The sequence below is a fragment of the Cervus canadensis genome, chromosome 3 (assembly GCF_019320065.1).
Source record: "Cervus canadensis isolate Bull #8, Minnesota chromosome 3, ASM1932006v1, whole genome shotgun sequence".
Classification (NCBI taxonomy): domain Eukaryota; kingdom Metazoa; phylum Chordata; class Mammalia; order Artiodactyla; family Cervidae; genus Cervus; species Cervus canadensis.
Window position 1 is genome coordinate 47090117 of NC_057388.1, and position 9621 is coordinate 47099737.

The following is a 9621-nucleotide window of genomic DNA, read 5'->3' on the forward strand; positions in this document are numbered from 1 at the left end:
TAAAAATAGAAATTGAGCACTAGCAAATTATATAATCTAGAATGAATTGGACATTTTCTAAGAAACATAAATCCTATCAAGGCTGAATCTCTAAGAAATAATCTGAATAAGCTTATAACTAGTGAGGAGATGAATCAGTAATCAAAAAACCTTCCAATGAAGAAAAGCATTGGAACTGATGATTTCACTGATGAATTATACCATTTAAAGAACTAACACCAATCCTTCTTATACTTTTCCAAGAAACTTAAGAGTATGGAACACTTCTTAATTTATTCTGTGAGACCAGCATTACCCCAATACCAAAGCCAGTCAGAGATGCTATAAAAAAGCTACATAACAATAAATGTGATTATTGATGCAAAAATACTTGACAAAATTACTGAATATATTCCCTGTGCTGTATTTACATCCTTGTGATGTATTTATTTTATAACTGGTACTTTGTACTTCCTAATCCCCTTTACCTATTTCATGCATCTTCCCACTCCCCTTCTCTCTGGGAACCACTAGATTTTTCTGTTTCCCTGAGTCTGTTTCTGTTTTATTATATTTGTTCATTTGTTTTGCTTTTTAGATTCCATGTGTAAGTGAAGGAAGGTGTTTTTTAAATTATTTCTACTCAATACAGAGACAAAATCAACCATATTGAAACTTGTCTGAACAGTGAATACTATGCAAATATGTCCCTTCCTAGTCAACAAAATTGAAATAAAATTTTATTGGAAACAAAAAAAAATCTTCAACAAAATATTAGGAAACTTAATTCAGCATTATATTAAAATAATTGTACATCATGACCAAGTCTATTTTCAAGTATTTATGAAAAGATGCTCAATGTCACTAATAAGTAGGGAAATGTAAATTGTAACCATAGTGTGATACCGTCTCCCACCCATTAAGATGGTTACTATCAAAAAAGAGAAAACAACTGATGTTGGCAAGAATGTGGAAAAACGAACCCATGCACAAAACTGCACAGCTGCTGTGAAAAAGAATATGGTGCTTCTTTAAAAAATTAAAGTTAGAATTACTATTGTAATTATTGCTGTTTAGTCACTAAGTCATGTCTGACTCTTTTTGACCCCATGGACTATAGCCCACCAGGCTCCTCTGTCCATGGGATTTTCCAGGCAAGAATATTGGAGTGGGTTGCCATTTCCCTCTCCAGGGATCTTCCTCAACTATGGATCAAACCTGCAGCTTCTGCTGCATCTCCTGCACTGTAGGCTGATTCTTCTACCATGGAGCCACTGAGGAAGCCCTAGAATTACTATTCCATCTAACAATTTCATTTCTGGGCATATATACAAAACAACTGAAAGTGTGGTATTGAAGAGATATCCAAACTACCATGTATATAGCACCATTATTCATAACAGCTAAAACAAGGCAGCAAAACAAGTATCTGCACAGAGATGACTATAAAGACAACATGTCTTATATATACCCACAATAGAATATTATTCAACTTTAAAAAGGAAGGAAATTCTGGCACATACTACAACATAGATGAACCCTGAGGACATTATGCTCAGTGAAATAAACCAGTCACAAGAAGACAAATACTATTTGATTTCACTTACATGAGATACCTAGAATAGTCAAAATCATAGAGTTGAATGGTGGTTGCCAGGGGCAAACACAAATTTCTATAAATTGTTGTGACTGGATTAAAATGTTAGGCACAATTTTAACTGTCATCATTTACAATCCTTAGCAAAGGAACACACTAAGTAACTTCTGAGAGAAAAATGTCCCACTAGGCATCTTCTTTTGGGATACCTCAAATCTTCAAATACTTTCAACATAGAAATACACCAATGCATCTTCAAAACAGTACTGTTATAAGATTAAAGGGTTAAGCATTTCATAGAATATGGTTGATCTGAGTTTGTTATTAATGGCTGGTCACATGGCCTTTGGCAGGCCAAGTGGTAACACTGGCTTCCAGGAGAGAGGATGTTTTGGAAAATGATAATGTATGTGACTATCTGTTCCAGTCCACTCTGTGTTGGCAGAGCCTCCCATTCTACCGTCTGTTTCCTTTGGTTTGGTTTAACCTATTTTTTAGTATTGTCAGTTTAAGTTTTTTCCTGGGCTCTGGAAAGGGAGTTTCATTCTTGCTTAGGATCATATGAGATTTTATTGCAAAACCTCAAACCATATTAAATTTGATTGTTTTGAAATATGCCATTGACTTTGAGTTCCAGGGATCTGCTTAAATATTGCCTCTTGTTCCAAATTTTTCCTTAAAGGAAGTAGATAAGCTTTCAGCTTCCAAAATACCAGATCCAAGTGGCTAAATTTTCATGAAGGGGCTGCTGTTTAGAGTTCCTCCTGTAACCCTAAGATTTCTGTTAGTCAGAGACATGGTCTTTGAGTATAACATTCCAATCACCAGACTGTAATTTGGAATGACAGGACAGAAAATGCAATATTTGTAAGGCCTTGAAATAATTTCCATTTCCTTTATTGCCAAGGTTCATAGAAGACATGGAGGAGAATCCATGAGACCAATATTGGATTGATTATCTGTATAGTTTTCACTCACTAACCTAATAACAACTTGTACTGGTGTCATCAGCATAAAGAAATAAGAAGTGTATAATTATACCTCAGTAAAAGCCCCAACACCTACAGTTAACAAGCAGGGTTAACTTATTTCCCAACTGTCATCTAGCTTTGATGTTGATAATGACAAATCCTCTCTTATCCTTAGTCATCATAAGACAATATAAGCATATGAACAGTCACCTACAGTTATGACAAGGCCTAAGAGCAACTAAGTGTGACAGGCCAACGCAGGGACTGTTATCTTTGGGTAAGCTGCTTCACCTCTGTGGAATCTCAAGTTCTTCCACTGTGATGGTACCTGTCATTCAAACTTGTTAAAAAGATTTTAAATAATAAATGAGTGATATACATGTGGGTTTGGGGCTTCTTGGCTTGAGTCAGAGACCGACATGTGTGTATGATTGCTCTTGATGAATATGTGGGGTAGGACCACAAAAAAACCCATTGAAGCAGGACCACAGTGCCTTAAAAGATTCTTAAAGGATGCTTCAAGAATAATGAAAGTGATCCCATAGGGCAGACTCAAGAACACTACAATTTTCTAATCATTTAGAATCACTGAAACATAGCTCCCATATTGAACTCAAATCTCAGAAATACTCTCTGAGATGAAGGAAGAAAATTCAAAATAAACTCTAAATGACAATAGGAAATAAGTTTTAGTTGTCTCATGTATCTTCTAGCATGCTAAGTTGCTTCAGTTGTGTCCAACTCTTTGTGACCCTATGGATTGTAGCCTACCAGGCTTCTCTGTCCATGGGACAGAATACTGTCCAGGCAAGAATACTGAAAATACTGGATTGAAACCACATCTCTTATGTCTCCTGCATTGGCAGGTGGGTTCTTTAACCACTGGAGCCACCTGGAAGGTATGGATATTCTATTCCTGAAATACAAGTAGGGTACAGTACAAATCAGTACAATCAGTAGGCTGATTTTGAGTGCATCTGGGACACTCTGAAGACTCTGCATATTACTTACCAGAGAATTTGGATAGTACCAGATCCTGTATTAGAGAAGTAAGGCCATTAGTTAATGATGTGAATTATCACTGTTTAATCTGGGCATCTTCCATCTACTTAATCCCTTTGTTTAACCTTTATTCAGATCCTCATAATTCCAAGATTGACAAGGACTGCTAATGAAGCAAAGGGAGAGGCAAGCCATATAAACATTTCTTAAACGAGGATCTAGGTAATGTGGTACTTCTGCTCTGCTTACAATTATACCTAATGTGGTAACTTACTACTTTTTTCTCTTTTTGTGTATTTTACATTAGTTTAGTAAATTGAATGATTCAAGCATCTTAATTTAGCCCATGAGACTCTGGAGTAGCCTGATGGTAAAGTATAACTTGGATATTACCACTGCATCAAGGCAACTTCCCATATAAAAATTAAGTTTTCTGATATGCTTCTGTACTTATGAAGAAGTACAGATACTTCTTCTAAATACTTATACTATTTAACTAGTATGTTAGAGAATGAACTACAAGCAATGAAAATCATAACAATTTGGGTGATAACTTTGGAGTTGAAAAAAGATAACACATGTGAATTGCCAATATGAGATCAGATGTGCTTGTTTCAGTACATATTGTAGGTTTGTGCTTGTAGAAGTGTCTTGAGGAAAGCTTGGGGTTCTTGTCTGGTTTTAGAAAAGAATCTTCTGATTCTATCTCCTTTTCACTCACTCCCCCTCAGTTCAAGGCAAGCATTATTTATATGTATCTAATAACATATTATAGTAATCTAATAGCATATTAGAATGGGCAACAAAGATGAAATCATTACTACACATTTTAAAATGAAGTCATTCCAGCTGCTTGCATTTATTATTTTTTGCAGGCCCCTAGTTGGTATTCTTAGGGCTTCCCTGGTGGCTCTACCTCTAATCAAAAAAATCATTTGGTTTTAAAATTGAGGTGAAATTCAGATTTTAAAATTAACCATTTAAAAATGTGCAATGCAATGTTATCTGAGTGTGTGCATGCTCAGTGGCTCAGTCATGTCCAGCTCCATAGGCTTGGGCTTCCCAGACAGCACTAGTGGTAAAGAACCCACTTGCCAGTGCAGGAGACTTAAGAGATGTGGGTTCAATCCTTGGGTCAGGAAGATCCCCTGGAGGAGGAAATGGCAATCCACTCCAGTATTCATGCCTGGAGAATCCATGGACAGAGGAGCCTGGAGGGCTACATACAGTCCATAGAGTTGCAAAGAGTCAGACATGACAAGTAATTTAGCAGGCACACGTGCACAGACTGTAGCCCACCAGGCTCCTCTGTCCATGGGATTTCCCAGGCCAAAATACTGCAGTGGGTTGCCATTTCCCACTCGGGGGGATCCTCTCAATCTAGGGATGAAACCCATGCCTCTTGTATCTCCTGCGTTGGCAGGCAGATCTTAAACACTGAGCCACCTAGGAAGCCCCCAGCATCATTTAGTATAGGCAGAGTTGTTCAACCACTACCTCTATCAATGTGAATATATTCTTATCACCCCAAAAGAAAACTCCATACTTGTTAAACAGTCACTCACATTTTTCCCCTCCCTTCAGTTCAGTTCAGTTGCTCAGTCGTGTCCAACTCTTTGTGACCCCATGAATCACAGCACGCCAGGCTTCCCTGTCTATCACCAACTCCCAGAGTTTATGCAAACTCATGCCCATCGAGTCAGTACTGCCATCCAGCCATCTCATCTTCTGTCATCCCCTTCTCTTCCTGCCCCCAATCCCTCCCAGCATCAGGGTCTTTTCCAATGAGTCAACTCTTCACATGAGGTGGCCAAAGTACTGGAGTTTCAGCTTCAGCATCAGTCCTTCCAATGAACACCCAGGACTGATCTCCTTTAGGATGGACTGGTTGGATCTCCTTGCAGTCCAAGGGACTCTCAAGAGTCTTCTCCAACACCAACAGTTCAAAAGCATCAATTTTTTGACACTCAGTTTTCTTCATAGTCCAACTCTCACATCCATACATGACTACTGGAAAAATCATAGCCTTGACCAGATGGACCTTTGTTGGCAAAGTAATGTCTCTGCTTTTTAATATGCTATCTAGGTTGGTCATAACTTCCCTTTCAAGGAGTAAGCGTCTTTTTAATTTCATGGCTGCAATCACTATGCAGTGATTGGAAGCCCCAAAAAATAAAGTCTCTCACTGTTTCCATTGTTCCACATCTATTGCAAATGAATTGATGTGACCAGATGCCATGATCTTAGTTTTCTGAATTTTGAGCTTTAAGCCAACTTTTTCACTCTCCTCTTTCACTTTCATCAAGAGGCTTTTAGTTCCTCTTCACTTTCTGCCATAAGGGTGGTGTCATCTGCATATCTGAGGTTATTGATATTTCTCCCGGCAATCTTGATTCCAGCTTGTGCTTCCTCCAGCCCAGTGTTTCGCATGATGTACTCTGCATATAAGTTAAATAAGCAGGGTGACAAATATACAGCCTTGACGTACTCCTTTTCCTATTTGTGGAACCAGTCTGTGGTTCCCATGTGTCCAGTTGTAAACTGTTGCTTCCTGACCGCATATAGGTTTCTCAAGAGGACAGGTCAGGTGGTCTGGTATTCCCATCTCCTTCAGAATTTTCCACAGTTTATTGTGATCCACACAGTCAAAGGCTTTGGCATAGTCAATAAAGCAGAAATAGATGTTTTTCTGAAACTCTCTTGCTTTTTCGATGATCCGGTGGATGTTGGCAATTTGATCTCTGGTTCCTCTGCCTTTTCTAAATCCAACTTGAACATCTGGAAGTTCACGGTTCACGTATTGCTGAAGCCTGGCTTGGAGAATTTTGAGCATTACTTTACTACTGTGGGAGATGAGTGTAATTGTGCGGTAGCTTGAGCATTCTTTGGGATTGCCTTTCTTAGGGATTGGAATGAAAACTGACCTTTTCCAGTCCTGTGGCCACTGCTGAGTTTTCCAAATTTGCTGGCATATTGGGTGCAGCACTTTAACAGCATCATCTTTCAGGATTTGAAATAGCTCAAATGGAATTCCATCACCTCCACTAGCTTTGATCATAGTGATGCTTTCTAAGGCCCACTGACTTTCACATTCCAGGATGTTCTGGCTCTTTTAGTTGAGTGATGACACCCATTGCTGATTATCTGGTCGTGAAAGATTCTTTTTTGTATTAGTTTCTTCTGTGTATTCTTGCCACCTCTTCTTAGTATCTTCTGCTTCTGTTAGGTCCATACCATTTCTGTCCTTTATCGAACCCATCTTTGCCTGAAATGTTCCCTTGGTATCTCTAATTTTCTTGAAGAGATCTCTAGTCTTTCCCATTCTATTGTTTTCCTCTATTTCTTTGCACTGATCACTGAGGAAGGCTTTCTTATCTCTCCTGGCTATTCTTTGGAACTCTGCATTCAAATGGGAATATCTTCCCTTTTCTCCTTTACTTTTTGCTTCTCTTCTTTTCACAGCTATTTGTAAGGCCTCCTCAGACAACTATTTTGCCTTTTTGCATTTCTTTTCCGTGGGGATGGTCTTATCCCTGTCTCCTGTACAATGTCACGAACCTCCGTCCATAGTTCATCAGGCTCTCTGTCTATCAGATCTAGTCCCTTAAACCTATTTCTCACTTCCACTGTATAGTCATAAGGGATTTGATTTAGGTCATACCTAAATGGTCTAGTGGTTGTCCCTACTTTCTTCAATTTAGGGGCGGCGGCTGAGAGGAGCTACCACATGCCCGAGGTCAGGGGTGGCGGCCGAGAGGAGCAACCCCACCTCCAAGGAGCGGCTGCTGCTGGGCGCAGGAGAGCTGAGATGAGCTACTCCATGTTCAAGGTCAGAAGGGGTGGCCGTGAGAAGATACCCCTCGTCCAAGGTAAGGAGCAGCTGCTGAGCTTTGCTGGAGCAGCCGTGAAGAGATACCCCACGTCTGAGGTAAGAGAAACCCAAGTAAGATGGTAGGTGTTGCCAGAGGGCATCAGAGGGTAGACACACTGAAACCATAATCACAGAAAACTAGCCAATCTGATCACAGGACCACAGTCGTGTCTAACTCAGTGAAACTAAGCCATGCCGTGTGGGGCCACCCAAGACGGACGGGTCATGGTGGAGAGGTCTGACAGAATGTGGTCCACTGGAGAAGGGAATGGGAAACCACTTCAGTATTCTTGCCTTGAGAACCCCATGAACAGTATGAGAAGGCAAAATGATAGGATACTGAAAGAGGAACTCCCCAGGTCGGTAGGTGCCCAATATGCTACTGGAGATCAGTGGAGAAGTAACTCCAGAAAGAATGAAGGGATGGAGCCAAAGCAAAAACAATACCCAGTTGTGGATGTGACTGGTGATAGAGGGCAAGGTCCGATGCTGTAAAGAGCAATATTTCATAGGAACCTGGAAGTTAGGTCCATGAATCAAGGCAAATTGGAAGTGGTCAAACAGGAGATGGCAAGAGTGAATGTCGACATTCTAGGAATCAGCGAACTAAAATGGACTGAAATGGGTGAATTTAACTCAGATGACCATTATATCTACTACTGTGGGCAGGAATCCCTTAGAAGAATGGAGTAGCCATCATGGTCAACAAAAGAGTCCGAAACACAGTACTTGGATGCAATCTCAAAAACGACACAATGATCTCTGTTCGTTTCCAAGGCAAACCATTCAATAAAACAGTAATCCAAGCCTATGCCCCAACCAGTAATGCTGAAGAAGCTGAAGTTGAATGGTTCTATGAAGACCTACAAGACCTTTTAGAACTAACACCCAAAAAAGATGTCCTTTTCATTATAGGGGACTGGAATGCAAAAGTAGGAAGTCAAGAAACACCTGGAGTAACAGGCAAATTTGGCCTTGGAGTATGGAATGAAGCAGGGCAAAGGCTAATAGAGTTTCGCCAAAAGAACGCACTGGTCATAGCAAACACCCTTTTCCAACAACACAAGAGAAGATTCTACACATGGACATCACCAGATGGTTAACACTGAAATCAGATTGATTATATTCTTTGCAGCCAAAGATGGAGAAGCTCTATACAGTTAGCAAAAACAAGATCGGAAGCTGACTGTGGCTCAGATCATTAACTCCTTATTGCCAAATCCCCTCCCCTACCCCCTAGCAACTATCAGTCAGCTATATGTCTCTATGGATTAACTATTCTGGATATTTTCATATAAATGAAATCATATGATATGTGATTATAATATGTAATTAACTTTTATAATTATAATATGTAATTACATATAATATGTAATTAACTTTTGTGTCTGGCTTCTGTCACTTAGCTTAATGTTTTTGAGTTTCATCCACACTATCTATACTTCATTCCTTTTTCATGAGTATTTACAGAATAATATTCTATTGTGGGCTTCCCTGGTGGCTCAGTGGTAAAGAATCCGCCTGCCAATGCAGGAGAGCGAATTCAATTTCTGGGTTGGGAAGATCCCCTGGAGAATAAAATGGCAACTCACTCCAATAGTCTTGCCTGGAGAAGCCCATAGACAGAGGAGCCCAATGGGCTATAGTCCACAGGGTTGCAAAGAGTCTGACATTACTTACCAACTGAACCGAACTGAACCACATATTCTATTGCACGTATACACCACAATTTGCTTACCCATTCGTCAATTGCTAGATACCTGTGTTGTTTCTATTTGGGGAATATTGTGAATAGTGCTGCTATGAATATTCACATACAAGTATTTGTTTGAGCACAATTCTCAATTTGGGGGGATATACACCTAGGAAAGAAATTGTGAAATTATATACCAATTCTACATTTAACTTTTTCAAGAACTGCGAAGCTGCTTTCTACAGTGATTGTACCTTTTTACATTTCTACCAACAATATACAAGGGTTCCAATTTTTTCCACCTCCTTGTCAACATTTATTCTCCTTTTAAAAAATTATTGCCAGTCTAGTGGGGCTGAAGAGGTATTTTATTATGATTTTGATCTGTTTTTCTCTAATGACTAATAATTCTAAACACCTTTTTATGTGCTTGTTGGCCATTTGTGTATTTTTTCCTGAAGAAATGCATTTCAAATCATTTGCATATCTTAAATTGGGTTGTTTATCT